The following is a 19,813-nucleotide window of genomic DNA, read 5'->3' on the forward strand; positions in this document are numbered from 1 at the left end:
GAAAAGGAAGGACTCCTCCCTAACTCATTCTATGAGGCCATCATCATCCTGATATCAAAACTGAGCAGAGGTACAACAACAAAAAAGAAAACTTCAGGCCAATATCCTTGAGGAGTGTTGACGCAAAAATCCTCAACAAAATACTGGTAAACCAAATCCAGCAACATGTCAAAAAGCTTATCCACCACAATGAAGTAGGCCTCATTTCTGGGATGGAAGATGGGTTCAGCACACACAAAACAATAAATGTGATTTATCACATAAACTGAACTAAAAACAAAAACCACATCTCAATAGATGCAGAAAAGGCTTTTGATAAAATTCAACATCACTTCATGTTAAAAATTCTCAATAAACTAGTTATTGAAGGAACATACCTCAAAATAATAAAAGCCATTATATGACAAACCTGCAGCCAATATCATACTGAATGGGCAAAAGTTGGAAGCATTCCCCTTGAAAACTGGCATCCTTGAAGACAAGGATGACTTCTCTCACCACTCCTATTCAACATAGTATTGACCAGGGCAACCAGGCAAGAGAAAAAAGTAAAATGTATTCAGATAGGAAGAGAGGAAATAAAACTATCCGTGCTTGCAGATGACATGATCCTATATCTAGAAAACCCCATGGTGTCAGCCCAAAAGCTTCTTAAGCAGATAAACAACTTTAGCAAAGTCTCAGGATACAAAATCAATGTGCAAAAATCACTAGCATTTCTTTTTTTTTTTTTTTTTTGAGATGGAGTCTTGCTCTGTCATCCAGTAGTACAGGCTGGAGTGCAGTGGCGTGATCTCGGCTCACTGCCAGCTCTGCCTCCCAGGTTCCCACCATTCTCCTGCCTCAGCCTCATGAGTAGCTGGGACTACAGGCACCCACCACCATGCCTGGCTAATTTTTTGTTTTTTCAGTAGAGACGGGGTTTCACCGTTTAGCCAGGATGGTCTCGATCTCCTGATCTCGTGATCTGCCTGCCTTAGCCTCCCAAAGTGCTGGGATTACAGGCATGAGCCACCATGCCCGGCCAAAAATCACTAGCATTTCTATACACCAAGAACAGTTAAGCCAAGAGCCAAATCATGAGTGAACTCCCATTCATCATTGCCACAGAAAGAAAATACCTAGGAATACAGTTAAGGGAAGTGAAGGACCTCTACAAGGTGAACTACAAACCACTGCTCAAAGAAATCAGAGATGACACAAATGGAAAAACATTCCATGCCATGGATAGGGAGAATCAATATTGTGAAAATGGCCATACTGCCCAAAGCAATTTATAGATTCAATGCTATTCCCATTAAACTACCATTAACATTCTTCACAGAACTAGAAAAAACTTTTTAAAATTTATATGGGACCAAAAAAGAGCCTGAATAGCCAAAGCAATCCTAAGCAAAAAGAACAAAGCTGGAGGCATCATGCTACCGGACTTCAAACTAGGCTTCAGGGCTACAGTAACCAAAACAGCACGATACTGATACAAGAAGAGACACGTAGACCAATGGAGCAGAAGAGAGAACTCAGAAATAAGACAAAACACCTACAACTATCTGATCTTTGAGAAACCTGACAAAAACAAAAAGTGGGGAAAGGAGTCCCTATATTTAATAAATGGTGCTGGGATAACTGTCTAACCATATGCAGAAAATTGAAACGTCCTTACACCATATAAAAAAATCAACTCAAGATGGATTAAAGACCTAACTGTAAAACTAAAAACTATAAAAACCCTAGAAGAAAACCTAGTTAATACCATTCAGGACATAGGCACATGGAAAGATTTCATGACAAAGATACCAAAAGCAATTGCAACAGAAGCAAAGACTGACAAATGGGATCTAATTAAACTAAAGAACTTCTGCACAGCAAAATAAACTATCAACAGAGTAAACAGACAACCTACAGAATGGGAGAAAACTTTGCAAACTATGCAGCATCTATAAGGAACTTAAACAAATCTACAAGCCAAAAGCAACCCAATTAAAAAGTGGGCAAAGACTGAACAGGCACTTCTCATGCAGCCAGCAATCATACATGTGGCCAACAATCACATGAAGAAAAACTCAACATTACTGATTATTAGAGAAATGCAAACCGAAACCACAATGAGATACCATCTCACACCAGTCAGAATGGCTATTATTTTGACTATAAAAGTAAAAAAAATAAAAAAATAAAAATAAAAAAATAAAAAAAAAAAACAAAAAAACAGATGTTGGTGAGGTTGTGGAGAAAAGGGAATGCTTTTACACTGTTGGTGGGAGTGTAAATTAGTTCAACTATTGTGGAAGACAGTGCGATTGTTCCTCAAAGAATCATCTAGAAACAGAAATACCATTTGACTTAGCAATGCATTACTGAGTATATACCCCAAATCGTTCTATTATAAAGACACATGCGCATGTATGTTCATTGCAACACTATTCACAATAGCACAGACACGGAATCAACCTAAATTCCGAACATCAATGCTAAACTGCATAATGAAAATGTGGTACATATATACACCATGGAATACTATGCAGCCATAAGAAAGAACAGGATCATGTCCTTTGCAGGGACATAGATGGAGCTGGAGGCCATTATTCTTAGCAAACTTAACACAGGAACAGAAAACCACATACTACGTGTTCTCATTTATAAGTGGGAGCTAGATTGTGAGAACACATGAACATATAGAGGGAACAATGCACACAGGGGCCAAAGAGAGGGTGGAGGTTAGGAGGAGGGAGAGAGGATCAGGAAAAATAACTAGTGGATACCAGGATTAATACATGGGTGCTGAAATATTCTGTGCAACAAACCCCCATGACACATTTACCTATGTAACAAAGTTGCACATCCTGCACACGTATCCCTGAACTTAAAAGTTAAAAAATGTAAAGAAGTCCTACAGAGAGACACACCTCTTGCCTGTTTAGGTTCCAGATTCTGAATTTGACCTTCTCTCAACTCTGTAGAATGCAGTTGAGATGCATAGAAAAAGTATAGGACTATTCACACCTATTTGCTAGCAGTAGGTGTTAACTCTTTTCTTCTTTGTTCCTACTGCCTTACTTCTTGACCTGTCTTCCTTCTCCCCTCCTCCCTCTCACCATTTTCTTGTATCATTGCCTGAAGTCAGGAGTAAAGCCCAAATATTAAAACATCTGGAAGAGGCCTGGTGCAGTGGTCACACCTGTGATCACAGGGCTTTGAGAGGCCAAGGCGGGAGTTCACCTTGAACTCTTGGCAGAACACCAAGAGTTCAAGGCTGTAGTGAGCTCTGATCATGCCACTGCACTCCATCCTGGGTGACACTGTCTCTGGAAAAAAAATCTGGAAGAGAAATGAAAAAAAAATTACTTGCAATATGAGTATATTATCTTTAGCCATTCATATGCATTGTTAAATCTCTGGGTCTTTGAATTCTAGCAAAATGTTTCTCATTTTTCATAATGCTAATATCTTACATGTCTGTGAACTAGAGGTTTATTTTATTTTTTTTTAGATTTAGTTTACTGTTGGACAGTGGGAAGGGAAAAAGTTCCCCTCTTACTTTTGATGTTTCTTCCATGTGGAGGGAATGTAATTACTGTAACTCCTGATCTTCCTCCACCTCTTTATTAGTTCTTTCCCAGGGGAGTCGTTTATTTGATGGGTAAATTTGAGATGAAATACCTGAGAATGCTCTGCTCAGCTTGTCTTCTTCCTTTGGGGAGCTCAGTTCGCAGGAGTTGTTGCTATGCTGTGTTCTCCAGGGTCGGCTCTTCTGTATCCCCACCCAGGGAAGCGGCTCATAGTCCACTACTTCCTGGGTAGGGTACAAGGGGGCCCAATTCTGGAATTCATCTAGTTAACCTATTTTTTCCAATCTACTTTTATCAGTAGTAAAGTTAATATTTTGTTTGTATATGTGTCACTGCTTTGTTTCGTTATTTACACATATTTCAGGTGGGAAAGAAGGGTGCTGTATTGGAATCCTCAGTGACTCACCATATACATCCCATTAGATCTGCTGTTGGCTAGAGGCCCCATTAGCCACCTTCAATATAAATGACTCAAAAGCAAGACTATCTGTATTCTCTTATATTTTAAGTCTTTTAGATAAGGATTTTTTTTTCTTTTCCAAGATCATCAAACAGACACCACCTGACTTGCAAGTAGAAGGCTCAGAAGAAATTAAGAAGTTGTCCTCTCAAAAATAACCCACTGTCCCTTCCGATAGTTTTACCACTTGAACCAATACAATCAACTTACTGATCTTATAATGTCTGCACAGTCATTTGCATTTAGGATGCCTGATAGTCAGTATATTCCACAGTGTCTATTTACAGTCTATATTATTTATGCTAGACATATACTAATGGGTCCTTGATGCTGGCAGTAACATGATTTCCAGATTAGTGAAGCAGGAGGAGATCTGAGTGAGTGTCTCTCTCCTCTGAACTTCCATACCTGTCTATTGGATCTTCTTTTGTAAAATGCTTTGTTTTCTACCATGTGTTATGATTATTTCTGGTTTTGGTTATCTTCTCTGATGGCCTTCCAGCAATTCTTGTCAAGTTATATGTCTCTTTGGTCTTTGTTTCCCATAAACGATGTAATATTTCTCAAAATTCCATAATTATGTTGAAGAACAATAGAGAAAGTGGGGCAAAGGAAGAGATGAGGGAAACTAGGAGGGAGTGACTCTCTACAGCCATTATGAGAAACATTCTCCATATGGAGAGGTGCAGCAGCAAGATCAAAGGTCCATGCTCACTCAGAATCTTACGTAGAGATACTCCATGCAAAGGCTGAGAAGTCTTTGCACTCAGCCTTTGCACAGATTGGAAACATAAGCAAGCTGTTGGAAGGATATAGGGGTATCTGACTCATGAAACCCAAGGGCAGGGCATGTAGCCTGGATGCACAGGAACATGGAAGTAACAATGGAATAGTGATGAGGAGCCAAGTCAGAAACACATTCACACAAACACTCTCTGGAACTCCATGGTTTCTTATTTCTTCTGCTCTCTGGGTGTCTGCTTTATTCTTTTTCCTTCTGTAGATTGGTTTCTTCAGTTTATTCCACTTGTGCCTGGCTCATCACAGTCACCTCCAAATGCCTAGCTCAGCCCTTTATTGACCTGACCACATGAACTTGACAGAAACCAACTTATGAAGTCTCTCAAGTCCCAACCTCAAATTCACAGGAGATAGAATCCGCTGCACCTCTCTCCCAGGAACCCTCCAACTCTGTGGGTCAGTTGTATTCACCCATAATGCCATCTGGCACGGGCAAAGGGCAGGGTCATATCTGCTTTTATTTAGAGCCTTGGTAGGAACATATTCTTGTGTAGAAGTGGGCAGAAAATTATTGGTATCTTTAGCACACTTTTTAGTCCCAGAAACATGACCAAACTAGAGGATCCACCCTGCCTAGGATGACCTTTCATATGTTTGGTGAGAACTGATTGAAAAGCAACACATTTGGGCTTGAAGTTAAATAGAGTTTTAAAATATGGCCCTGTAGTAATGATAGTTTCTTTACCATTTGTTTTAGGTATACTACAGGTTAAAAGATAGTAACGGAGAACTTCTGCTTCTAGGAGGATGAAGTAGATACACTTTTCCTGTTTCCCACTAAGTACAACTAAAGACCCAGGACATTATGTAAAAAATGAACACTAGAAGACATCAAAAGGTGGAGGGAAGGCAGTACATTGGCTTGGAGCCTTATGATATGAGAAACAACATAGGTGAAGTTCTCTGAGTTTTCTGAGTTATCTCAGACATGGGACTGAGGAAGGCAGCAGCCCAGAAATACCAAAGGGCACAGACACAGAAGGCCACCTGCAAAACTCTGGCTTCTCTATGCAAAGGACCAGGAAAGGAACAGACTAGCAGATTGAAAACTTCTAGACAAATAGCCACTCTACTGCAACCAATAACACAGGAAAAGTTGTGGTTCTACCCGTACCTCCACCAACGAAATGGGAACCCTAGACTTCCACACTTGCCAGGTTGTCACAGGCACCCTACACCCCCAGCTGGAGTGAGGAGACCAAATACGGTATCAGAGGCTGCCTAGTGGGGAATCAGGACCTTCTCCAGTGCCCAGCAGTAACAAAGTTAACCCCTCCTTGGTGTGGGTGGAGACCACCCAGGGAGCTAAAACACCCTTCCCTCCCCAGCAGTAATGAGGAGTGCCCCTTCTCAGGCATCAAAGTAGACTGAGTTGAGAACAGGGACTTCTACCTCCATTAGGTAGTAACTGAAGCAATAACTCCCTTCCTTTGCTAGAGAAAACCAGCAAAAACAATGTTTAAGTAACATTCAGAGTCTTAAAATATGAAGTGATCAGATTTTACAAAAATTACTCATAACAAGGATTTCAGTTTTGCAGTTACTAAAAATCTAAAACCAGGAAAAGAAATCCATAAATCCTCATGTGACTGTTAAAGTTTTTTGGGGGGGTTGTTGGGGAGAGGGGCCAGGGTCTTGTTTTATTACCCAGTCTGGAGTGCAGTGGTGCAATCATAGCTCACTACAGCCTCCAATTCCTGGGCTCAAGGAATCCTCCTGCCTCAGCCTCCTGAGCTGCTAGGACTACAGATGTTCACTAATAGGCCTAGCTAATTAATTTTTGTAGAGATGGGGTCTTGAACACCCAGCTTCAAGCAATCCTCCTGCCTTGGCCTCCCAAAGTGTTGGAATTATAGGTGTGAGCCACTGCACCTGAGCACAAGTGATTTAGATTGGAGAAAAAGTACAGCTGATTAGTCATTTGTTATTTATTTGTTTCAGTGTCTTTGAAGAATGTTACTAGAGAGAAGCAGGTACAGCCTTGTGATTATTATGCTTTGAGCTTGACGCTTTGTTGAACACATAAAAGAGTCCTCATGATGAGAGATTGGAAGGAGAATGAAGGAAAGGGAGCAAGATCATCCAGAGAACCATGAAGTAGGGACCGAGAATGATGAGATGAAATGTGTCCAGACAGAATGAGACCTGTATACTTGGATTTTTTTCTAGAAATATCTGGAAAACAAAACAAGAGAAGTATTTGTAGCTTTTACTGGAAAAGATTTTGTATTTTCTAAGTAGATATGTTAGTTGCCCATGTTAGTACAATTTTAAAATGTTTTAAAATCTTAAACATTTTATCTCTAGTGTACATTGTTGCTGATTTTACACAGTTTTGGGTAAATTTTGAACAGTTTTAAAATAGAAAAGATGACATTCTTAAGAAAAAAAAAGCACTACTAACTCCTTATTTTACATCTTCCCATCCCCTAGGTCTGGCATTCATCAGCGTTCACACATCTGCAGAAGGGGTATGAGGGAGAAATGACTTCATTAATTGTGTCACCAAGTTTTTCTTCTCTTGATTCCTGAGAAGAAGAAACAGAGATTAGATGTGTTTACTTAAGGGTAAGCACTAACTGAATGCTTACTGAGTGGCTAGATGAATATCTGAAAAAAAAAAAAAATGGTTTCTGTAGGCTTTGGATTCTGCTCAACGCTTATGCCCACCCAGAATGCTCTATAAAACCTTCACTGTTGTTCTCCTCAGGATCAGCCTTCCTGAATTCACCCCATAAACTTTTAATGAGTGACCTATTTGTAAAACTCCCTTCCAGACTGGCAACTACAAGTTGATAGAGAACTTCAATGCCTTTTTTCTTCTAACCTCCTTTCCTTATACCTTCCCCTATTGAATCTTACAAGAGGGAACACACACGCACACACACACACACACACACACACACACACAACTCATCAGCCAAAAAAAACTTTTCAAAAGTAAAATAAAAAATAAAAAAAATACAACACTTAAAGCAGCAGTCCACAGCATTTTGTGCTGTGATTTCTGAGGGAGATGAATTAGGCACATTGTTTAGTTTGTTTGTTTTTGTTTTTTAACAGTATCTGCTTTTGCCCATGTGGAAGTTTTTTGATGTAAAACAAAAGCTCTCGATTAAATGCTAGAACCTACCTAATTGTTGAATCGTAGAGATAAAGTGACATACAATGATACTTGGAAACAAAGAAAGAATTGGGGTCTGTTCTATTTTGATTTAAAGTAGGCAACTAGCATGCATTAATGGCTCTTAGCTGTCTTAAGATAATTTTACAAATACAGGAAATGTCTTATTCTCTTGTCCACCCAAAGAATAGCCACTAAACCCCATCCCCATTTTATTTCTTTCTTATTGTTTATTTTGTCTTTCCTCTGAAATGTATATACAAAATGTAAATTAAATTAAAATCTGAATAAACAAGAACTAAACTATAAAAAATTACTATTCATCTATGTTTAATTAGTAGATGAGCTGATATTATAACTCCCCAAATGTGCATAATTATGGGAAGAGTAGTACAATATAAAAGGGTACTGTTTCTTTTTTTACTGTTATTGTTCCTTCAATACTTTTCAAATATTGAAACCTCCAGCAAACAATACAAGTACAGTTTGTCATTAGAAAGCTATAATGCACTAAAGAAAAGTCATTCTTTTTCCATATGCTCTTTACAGAATCAGAACAATCATTTCAATGAAAAACTAAAGTGCTCCTCTAATTAGAAAACTTCAGTGGTCTTTTAAAAAATTCCAACAAAATTTAACATCATTTTATAAATTTTCTAAAGAAAAAGGAAATTATTTATAATCCCATTATCTTGGTATAATGTTCATTTTGGCACGTTCCTTCCAGGCCCTTAACCACACGCACAGTTATTGTTATTTATTCAGGTAAATTTGCATTCTATTTTTCTTAAGTGTTTTATCTTAAATTCTATTTTTATACAATTGTCATAATTGTCATTTGTCATCATTTTCATAATCTCCTTTATGGGAATTTAACACATGGAAAAAATTCAACAGAAGAAAAAATATATAAAGATGTTCATGGTAGCCCTATTCACGAAAATAGCAGGATGAGCATATTCCTTGACTGGCAGTGGTAAATCATGGCCTGTATGACACTGGATGGAATATGATGTCAGTGCTTTCAACAGTAGCCGGAAGAATGAAGATTCTAATCACGGCTCTTGGTCAGCTCAAGGGCTCTGATCGTTAAGCTGAATTTCACAGGAGGTTGATTCATCTTTCAGTGCTGCCTCCTGTGTTAGGTCTCTTACAAAAAAACCTCACTTAACAGATTGAATTATAGAACTAGAGGGGGCCCAGGAATGGCCCAACCATTTGTGAACATTTAGAGTAAAACAAAAGTGAAACAAACCCCCATATTTGGCAGTACTATAAGCAGAAATGAGTGGACAAGTTGTAGACATTATTCTTTCCCGTCAGGTTTTTCTATAAGGAAGGACTAACGTGCTGCGTTGACTTAGGTCACCTGGCTGTGGAAACCAGAAGAGGAGATAGGTAAAGAAACAATGTAGAGAGACTGGATTAAACTGCTTTGAAATGTTGGATGCTGGCAGCCTGAGTGAGGTTGGTTCAGTTTAGTTCAGAATTTTCAGTTGCCTGTGCTGAGCACAAACTGCAATTGTTTCTTCAACAGAAAGAGCCAAGATTATGACTGATGCCAGGGTATCTTTGAGTTCCGAACAATGTTCATATAGGTTGGGCAAATTGGCCAAGTCAAATCAAGGTTTTGGGTTTTCATTGGATACGGTTGGTTGTTGTTCCTTAGATGCTTTTCAAATATTCCATTGAACTGGAAATATGTTTAAGAAATATTTTAATTAATGTCATTACCTTTAATAAAGACTCTTAAAATATGTCAAAATAAAACCCCCAAATAGAGATGGATCAGACAGTTCATGCATAGGTTTGCTGTTCATTGATATATCATTAATAAATGTTCCATTTCACTCATTTATGGTAAGTTAAAGGAAAATATCTTATAATTTTAAAGGCATACTTATTTTAAAATAAAATATCAAGAATAATTACATACTTTTCTTTAGTGCAATGAGATGATAGCCTGAAATGTTAATCTGTGCTTTATTCCTTGGTCTTTCTTGTGACTTCCTGCCATGTGCTCCCTAGTCAGACAGCAGGGAAGGTAGTACCAACAGTTTTCAAGGTGTGTTCGTTATAGTAGTGCAAAGACTAGCAAGTAAAGGCCTTAACTAACAAAAAAAGTTAGTATTCAGTTTCAAATTCTCAAACACAAACTTGGCATTCATGGCAAGGATAGTAGTGTAAGAAATAAAGGTTTTGAGATGTAAGAAAATTGATGTCAAAGTCAGAATGCTGAAGTCTATGCCAAAGATGAGAGGCATAGAAGAATATTGGACAGATCCAGGTAGCCCACCTTCCTAGACTACATAATGTTACTGCAGTTCGGGGAAAGAATAGAAAAAAAGAGCCATAGTTAGATGATGGCATGAGGGAATAAAGGACTCCATGCACACACTTAAGGATACAGGAATTCTTTGCAACTTTGCTTTGTTCCTGGGTGGATCTAGGAGAGAGAGGTGAGGTTTCCAATTTTTTTCCACATCATGGTGCGGGTCATATTATCTAGGCAACATGACACAGATAACATCTAAAACATTGCCCTGTTTTTAAGATGGTCACAGAAACAGGTAGAGAAGGCTATTGGGCCTGCAGAGTCCCAAGGTTAGCACAAGGGTGACACAGAGAAATACTTCAGGAGTTTAGACTGAAGACCAGATGGAACTCAGGTCATTGGTGGGTGTTAGCTAGATAGATGTTCCACACTAGGGCCCAGTGAGAGCAAGGACCAGCAAGATATAGCAGCATGGACAGATGGGGGCAGATGGGTGGTCAGAAGGCATCTGACCACCCACCTGCCCCCATGCCTGGATATTAGAGATCCTTTTGCATCTTAGAATCAATCTCAGAGAAATGGAAAGAGAATGGGGAAAATGTTCTGAACTGGCAGAGGAAATTCTACTTGACTAGCATTAACTTTGTGTCATTCATAGGATAACGGCTCAAAAAAGAAATTTAGTTATGGAAAAATATATATTTCTTTTATTTTAAGTTTTGGGATACACGTGCAGAATGTGCAGGTTTGTTACATAGGTGTACATGTGCCATGGTGGTTTGCTGCACCTACTGACCCATCCTCTAAGTTCCCTCCCCTCGGCCGCCACCCTAACAACAGGCCCTGGTGTGTGATGTTCCCCTCCCTGCTGTCCATGTGTTCTCATTGTTCAACTCCCACTTATGAGTGAGAACTGCAGTGTTTGGTTTTCTGTTCCTGTATTAGTTTGCTGAGGATGACTGGCTCAGGCTTCATCCATGTCCCTGCAAAGACACTGGATCTCATTCCTTTTTATGGCTGCAAAATATTCCATTTTCTTATCCAGTCTATCATTAATGGGCATTTGGGTTGGTTCCATGACTTTGCTATCGTAAATAGTAATGCATATGTGTGCATGTATCTTTATAGCAGAATTATTTATATACCTTTGTATTCCTTTGGGTATATACCCAGTAATGGGATTGCTGGGCCAGATGGTATTTCTGGTTCTAGATCCTTGAGGAATCACCATACTGCTTTCCACAATGGTTGAACTAATTTACATTCCTACCAACAGTGCAAAAGCATTCCTATTTCTCCACAGCCTTACCAGCATCTATTGTTTCTTGACTTTTTAATAATTACCATTCTGACTGGTGTGAAATGGTATCTGATTGTGGTTTTGATTTGCATTTCTCTAATGATCAGTGATGTCGAGCTCTTTTTCATATGTTTGTTGGTTGCATAAATGTCTTCTTTTGAGAAGCATCTGTTGACGTCCTTTGCCCACTTTTCGATGGAGTTGTTTTTTTCTTGTAAATTTATTTAAGTTCCTTGTAAATTCTGGATGTTAGACCTTTATCAGATGGGTAGAATGCAAAAACTTTCTCCCATTCTGTAGGTTGCCTGTTCGCTCTGATGAGAGTTCATTTTGCTGTGCAGAAGTTCTTTAGTTTAATTAGATCCCATTTGTCAATTTTGACTTTTGTTGCAATTGCTTTTGGCATTTTTGTCATGAAGTCTTTGCCCATGCCTACGTCCTGAATGGTACCGTGTAGATTTTCTTCTAGGGTTTTTATGATTTTGAGTTTTACTTTAAGTCTTTAATCCATCTTGAGTTAATTTTTGTACAAGGTATACAGAAGGGGTCCAGTTTCAGTTTTCAGCATATGGCTAGCCAGTTTTCCCAGCACCATTTATTGAATAGGAGATCCTTTCTCCATTGCTTGTTTTTGTCAGGTTTGTTGAAGATCAGATGGTCATAGATGTGTGGTATTATTTCTGAGGTCTCCATTTTGTTCCATTGGTCTATATGTCTGTTTTGGTACGAGTACCTTGCTGTTTTGGTTACTGTAGCCTTGTTTGAAGTCAGGTAGCATAATGCCTCCATCTTTGTTCTTTTTGCTTACGATTGTCTTGGTTATATGGGGTCTTATTTAATACCATATGTAATGTAAAGTAATTTTTTCTAATTCTTTGAAGAATGTCAATGGTAGTTTAATGGGAATAGCATTGAATCTATAAATTACTTTGGGCAGTATAGCCATTTTTATGATATTGATTCTTACTATCTATGAGGATGGAATGTTTTTCCATTTGTTTGTGTCCTCTCTTATTTCCTTAAGCAGTGGTTTGTAGTTCTTCTTGAAGTGGTCATTCACATCCCTTGTTGGCTGTATTCCTAGGTATTTTATTCTCTTTGGAGCAATTGTGAATGGGAGTTCATTCATGATTTGGCTCTCTGCTTGTCTATTGTTGGTGTAAAGGAATCTTGTGATTTTTGCACATTGATTTTGTATCCTGAGACTTTTCTGAAGTTGCTTATCAGCTTAAGGAGTTTTAGGGCTGAGATGATGGGGTTTTCTAAATATGGAATCATGTCATTTGTAAACAAAGACAATTTGACTTCTTCTCTCCCTATTTGAATACTTTTATTTCTTTCTCTTGCCTGATTGCCCTGGCCAGAACTTCCAATACTACGTTGAACAAGAGTGGTGATAGAGGGCATCCGTGTCTTGTGCTGGTTCTCAAAGGGAATGCTTCCAGCTTTTGCTCATTCAGTATGATATTGGCTGTGGGTTTGTCATAAATAGTTCTTATTATTTTGAGATATGTTCCATCAATACCTAGTTTATTGAGAGTTTCTAACATGAAGGAATGTTAAATTTTATCAAAGGCTTTTTCTGCTTATATTGAGATGATCATGTGGTTTTTGTCTTTGATTCTGTTTATGTGATGGATTACACTTATTGATTTTCATATGTTGAACTAGCCTTGCATCTCAGGGATGAAGCCAACTTGATAGCAGTAGATAAGTTTTTTGATGTGCTGCTGGATTCATTTTTGCATCAATATTCATCACGTATATTGACCTGAAGTTTTCTTTTTTTGTTGTGTCTGCCAGGTTTTGGTATCAGGATGATGCTGGCTTCATAAAATGAGTTAGAGAGGAGTTCCTCCTTTTCAATTGTTTGGAATGGTTTTGGAAGGAATGGTACCAGCTCCTCTTTGTGCCTCTGGTAGAATTCAGCTGTGAATTCGTCTGGTCCTGGGCTTTTATTGGTTGCTTGGCTATTAATTACTGCCTCAATTTCAGAACTTGTTATTGGTCTATTCAGAGATTCGGCTTTTTCCTGGCTTGGGAAGATGTATGTGTCCAGGAATTTAGTTGTTTATTGTTTGGACGAATGGAGGTAAGATGGCGCACTTCCGGGTTCTTCATCACCAGCTTTTCCTGCGCGTGCGAAAATGCAGCTGGCGCCCGGGAAGGTGCAGACCAACCAGGCATGCGCCAGGTGACTTCAATCCGAAGAGACTAAGATTTACCTGGTCGCACCTGCAGAACGCCCCCCGACACGCCCGTGCCCCGCCTATTGCCCTCCCACTCCTAGAAAAGCCGCTCCGGATGGACGCCATGTGCGGACTTCCCAGCCCCACTCCTGTCGGGATGTCAGGACTGTATCAGGAACCCCGCCCGAGAGCCCCACCGGGGGACTCTGTCAGCCTCCTTTGCTGGAGGCCGACAGACCTCTCCCTACCCACCTCCTTCTCTGAAGCTAGGTGACCAAAAATAAATTTGCAGTTTTGCTCCTACCCTTGCCTACTCGCTGGTTCTTTTGTGCCCGCTCTGCTGGTCTTAGAAAAACAAATCAGTTGGTGCTGAAACCCGGGAGGAGACCCCTCCTCAGGCCTCTAAGTGTTGAGGAACCTCCTCCTGCTCCCACGCCGCAGACAGACCAGGACCTGAGACCCGCTTCCCTCACTCTCACGGCCTCTCTGGGGTAAGTGCCCTTGTCTCCTCTTTACCTCCCTCGGCCAAAAATCCTGCGCAGGTCCGAGGCCCACTTTTGAGCCACCAAGTGGCTCGGGAGACCCGTTCAGGACGGAGACATCCGTCTGAAGGTAATCTCCACTTTGGCTCCATGAGCCTCCAGTCTGTCTCTGCTGGTTCCAAAGGACGCTTTGAAGCCAGGCAGAGATCCACTTCCATTTCCATTGTGTCCATTGTGTAAGTAAAGAGGAAACAAATGGGAAACCCCCAGTCCAAATTTCCAAAGAGCACCCCCTTAGGGTGCCTCCTAGCCAATTTAAAAACCTTACAGCTTGAACAAGACCTTAGGAGGAAGCGGTTAATTTTCCTTTCCACTGTGGCGTGATCGACCTCAGCAATTTCTGCCAGCGGCTAGGCAAGTGGTCTGAAATTAATTACGTACAAGGCTTTTGGGCCTTACGCTCTCGTCCCGACCTGTGTAGCCGATGCTCTTTGGCCCAAGTTATGCTAGCCAAGGACGCCGGCTCACAGGAACCCGAAAAAGAGGAGTCCTCATTCCTTTCTGTTCAGCCGGAGGATCTAGGGTTTCCCTCACTTCCGCCCTATACTTCTCCTCCCTCCGCTTGGACTCCTCCTTCCTTTTCCTTACCTACTAGTAATCCACTCAGTCCCGTGCTTCCTTCGGGGCCCCCAACTGGCTGTCTTGAGTCTCCTGTCTCTGCACACACCCGCTCTAAGTGCCCTGCTGATGCCTCCACTCCTGCCCCACACCCTCCTACAGTGTTAGCGCCTTTGCGAGAGGTGGCTGGGGCGGAGGGGGTAGTCAGAGTACATGTCCCTTTTTCATTGGCCGATCTTTCCAAAATTGAGAAGCGTTTAGGGGATTTCTCAGCTAATCCCACCATCTACATAAAGGAATTTAGATACCTTTGTCAGGCCTATGACTTAACTTGGCATGACCTCCAGGTTATCCTAACCTCCACCCTAAACCCTGAGGAGCAAGAGCGCATCCTAGCGGCCGCCAGGCAGCACGCCAACCAACTACATTTAACTGACGCCACCATCCCACTAGGGGAGCAAGCAGTCCCCTCGGCAGACCCGGACTGGAACTATCAAGCAAACCAGCCTGGGCGCCGTAGGCGAGACATAATGGTTCAGTGTTTGTTGGCTGGTATGCAAACAGCCTCAAACAAAACTGTAAATTTTAACAAATTAAAAGAAATTATTCAAAATCCAGAAGAAAATCCAGCCGCATTCTTAAATAGGCTGACTGAGGTTCTAACCCAATATACCCGGTTAGATCCGGCCTCCCCCACAGGGGCCACCATTTTGGCGTCTTATTTCATTTCTCAATCAGCTCCTGACATTCGTAAAAAACTTCAAAAGGTAGAGGATGGTCCTCAGGCACCAATACAAGACCTGGTTAAATTAGCCTTTAAGGTCTATAACTCCAGAGAGGAGACGGCAGGCTCGCCTCAAACAGAAGTTACAGCTCCTAGCAGCGGCTTTACAGCCCAGTCGTAACCCCAGGCCAGAGAGCACACACCCCGCAGACTCCAAGGCTACAAAAGGAGCCTGCTATAAGTGCGGCAAGGCAGGACACTATGCCAACAGGTGTCCGCAAGGTCCCCGAGCCCCAACGCAGCCTTGCTATAAGTGCAAGGCATCAGGACATTGGGCCAGTGAATGTCCTAACCCTCGTCCACCAGCAACCCCCTGCCCTGCTTGCTAGCAGGGAGGACACTGGAAGTCTCATTGCCCCACCCTGAGAACAGGTGCCGCGTCTCCACGTGACCCCCTTTCCCAGGATCCTGGGAGCTCCTTCCAGCTCCTACATCTGGACGACGACAACTGAAGGTGCCGAGACTCAGGGACCCCCATCACCCTCGCCGAGCTGTGGGTAACTCTCCTGGTAGCGGGTAAGACAATTAATTTTTTAATCAACAGCGAGGCTACCTATTCTGTTTTGCCGTCCTTCTCTGGACCTAGCCTTCCATCCAATATCTCTGTAGTAGGAGTAAGCGGAAAGCCATCCACTCCACAAAAACTCCACTCCTTAATTGCTGCCTGGCCAACAACTACTTTGCACACTCATTCCTCATTATACCCTCATGCCCTACCCCCTTACTAGGCCGAGAAATCAGTTCAGCTTTCCCCCACTCGCCTCAAACTTACTAAATTTTCTTCACTATCTCATACTCCCCAACCTTGCCAGGACCATCCTTCTAGGTTTTGCCCATATTCCAACAGATGCTTCCATTCCTCATTCCTATACTAATACTGTGCCTTATTTTATTCTTCATCCGTACGTCCAAATACCAACCATAGGCCCCGAGCTTAACGACTCCCCGTAACAGCAGGAAGTAACCAGACAGACCACGGTGCCCCTTATCACTATTACCAATAAGAGGTTGGACTGTTTGGACGAACGGAGGTAAGATGGTGCACTTCCGGGTTCTTCATCACCAGCTTTTCCCGCACGCGCGAAAATGCAGCCGGCGCCCGGGAAGGTGCAGACCAACCGGGCATGCGCCAGGTGACGTCAATCCAAAGAGACTAAGATTTACCTGGTCGCACCTGCAGAACGCCCCCCGACACGCCCGTGCCCCACCTATTGCCCTCCCACTCCTAGAAAAGCCGCTCCGAATGGACGCCACGCATGGACTTCCCAGCCCCACTCCTGTTGGGATGTCGGGACTGTATCAGGAACCCTGCCCAGAGCCCCACCGGGGGACTCTGTTGGCCTCCTTTGCTGGAGGCAGACAGACCTCTCCCTACCCACCTCCTTCTCTGAAGCTAGGTGACCAAAAATAAATTTGCAGTTTTGCTCCTACCCTTGCCTACTTGCTGGTTTTTTTGTGCCCACTCTGCTGGTCTTAGAAAAGCAAATCATATATGTCCTGACTTGGGAGGGTGTATGTGTCCAGGAATTTATCCATTTCTTCTAGATTTTCTAGTTTATTTGCATAGAGGTGTTTGTTATACTCTCTGATGGTAGTTTGTATTTCTGTGGGGTCACTGGTAATATCCCTATTATCATATTTTATTGTGTCTATTTGATTCTTCTCTCTTTTCTTCTATATTAGTCTAGCTACTGGTCTATTTTGTTAATTTTTTCAAAAAGTCAGCTCCTGTATTCATTGATTTTTTGGAGGGTTTTTTGTGTCTCTATCTCCTTCAGTTCTGCTATGATCTTAGTTACTTCTTGCCTTCTGCTAGCTTCTGGATTAATTTGCTCTTGCTTCTCTAGCTCATTTAATTTTGATGTTAGGGTGTCTATTTGAGGTCTTTCTAGCTTCTGATGTGGGCATTTAGTGCTATAAATTTCCCTCTACACACTGCTTTAGCTGTGTCCCAGAGATTCTGGTACATTGTCTCTTTGTTCTCATTTGTTTCAAAGGACTTCCTGATTTCTGCCTTAATTATTTACCTAGGAGTCGTTTAGAAGCAGGTTGTTCAATTTCCATGTAGTTTTGTGGTTTTGAGTGAGTTTCTTAATCCTGAGTTCTAATTTGATTGCGCTGTGGTCTGAGAGTCTGTTTGTTATTATTTCAGTTTTTTTGCATTTGCTGAGTTTGAGGAGTGTTTTACTTCCAATTATGTAGTTGATTTTAGCATGAGTGCTATGTGGCACTGAGAAGAATGTATATTCTGTTAATTTTGGAGTGGAGAGTTCTGTAGATGTCTATTAGATCCATCTGATCCAGAGCTGAGTTCAAGTCTTGAATATCCTTGTTAATTTTCTGTCTCATTGATCTATTATTGATAGTGGGGTGTTAAAGTCTCCAACTATTATTGTGTGGGAGTCTAAGTCCTTTGTGGGTTTCCAAGAACTTGCTTTATGAATCTGGATGCTCCTGTATTGGGTGAATATATATTTACGATAGTTAGCTCTTCTTGTTGAATTGATCTGTTGGCCATTACGTAATGCCCTTCTTTGTCTTTTGTGATCTTTGTTGGTTTAAAGTCTGTTTTGTCAGAGACTGGGATTGTACCTGCTGGTTTTTAAAATTTTTTATTTTTTATTTTTATTTATTTATTTTTTTGCTTTCCATTTGCTTGGTAAAATTTCCTCCATCCTTTTATTTTGAGCACATTTGTGTCTTTGCATGTGAGATGGGTCTCCTGAATACAGTACACCGATGGGTCTTGACTCCTTATCCAATTTGCCATTCTGTGTCTTTTAAATGGGGCATTTAGCTCATTTACATTTAAAGCTAATATTGTTATGTGTGAATTTGATCCTGTCATTATGATGCTATCTGCTTATTTTGCACACTAGTTGATGCAGTTTCTTCATAGTGTCATTGGTCTTTATATTTTGGTGTGTTTTTGCAGTGGCTAGTACCTGTTTTTCCCTTCTATATTTAGTGCTTCCTTCAGGAGCTCTTATAAGGCAGGTCTGATGTTGACAAAATCCCTCAGCATTTGCTTGTTTGAAAAGGATTCTATTTCTCCTTTACTTATGAAGCTTGTTTGGCTGGATATGAAATTCTGGGTTTGAGTTTCTTTTCTTTAAGAATGTTGAATATTGACCCCCAATCTCTTCTGGCTTATAGGGTTTCTGCTGAAAGGTGTGCTGTTAGTCTGATGGGCTTCCCTTTGTAGGTGACCTGGCCTTTCTCTCTGGCTGCCTTTAACATTTTTTCCTGATTTCGACCTTGGAGAATTTGATGATTATGTGTCTTGGGGTTGATCTTCTCATTGAGTATTTTAGTGGTGGTCCCCATATTTCCAGAATTTGCATGTTGGCCTGTCTTGCTATGTTGGGAAATTTATCCTGGATAATGTCCTGAAGTGTGTTTTCCTGCTCGTTTCTGTTCTTCCTGTCTCCTTCAGGTACTCCAATCAATCATAAGTTCGGTCTTTTTATGCAGTCCCATATTTCTTGGAGGCTTTGTTCATTCCTTATTATCATTTTTCTCTAATCTTGTCTGCATGCCTTATTTCAGCAAGGTGGTCTTCAAACTTTGGTATTGTTTCTTCTGCTAGGTCAACTCAGCTAGTGATACTTATATATGGTTCCCGAAGTTCTCATGCTGTGTTTTTCAGCTTCATCAATTTATTTATGTTCCTCTCTAAACTAGTTATTCTAGTTAGCAGCTCCTCCAATCTTTTATCAAGTTCTTAGCTTCTTTGTATTGGATTAGAACATGTTCCTTTTGCTCGGTGGAGTTTTCTATTATACATCTTCTGAAGCCTATTTCTGTCAGTTCATCCATCTGATACTCCATTAAGTTCTGTGCCCTTGATGGAGAGACACTGTGATCATTTGAAGGAAAAGAGGCACTCTGACCTTTTGGGTTTTCAGCATTTTTTCATTGATTCTTTCTCACCTTCATTAGTTTGTCTAGTTTCAGTTTTTGAGGCCCTTGGATGGGGTTTTCTGGGGATTTTGTTGTTATTGTTGAAGCTGTTGTTGCTGCCTTCTGCTTGTTTGTTTTTCTTTTAATAGTCGGATCCCTCTTCTGTAGTGCTGCTGCAGTTTGCTGGGGGCTCACTTCAGGCCCTATTTATCTGATTTGCTCCCATGCCTGTATATGTCACTCGAGGATGCTGGAGAACAGCAAAGATGGGTGCCTGCTCCTTCTTCTTGGACCTCTGACCTCAAGGG

This window comes from Rhinopithecus bieti, unplaced genomic scaffold (genome assembly GCF_001698545.2).
Source record: "Rhinopithecus bieti isolate Rb0 unplaced genomic scaffold, ASM169854v2 scaffold_4981, whole genome shotgun sequence".
Lineage (NCBI taxonomy): Eukaryota > Metazoa > Chordata > Mammalia > Primates > Cercopithecidae > Rhinopithecus > Rhinopithecus bieti.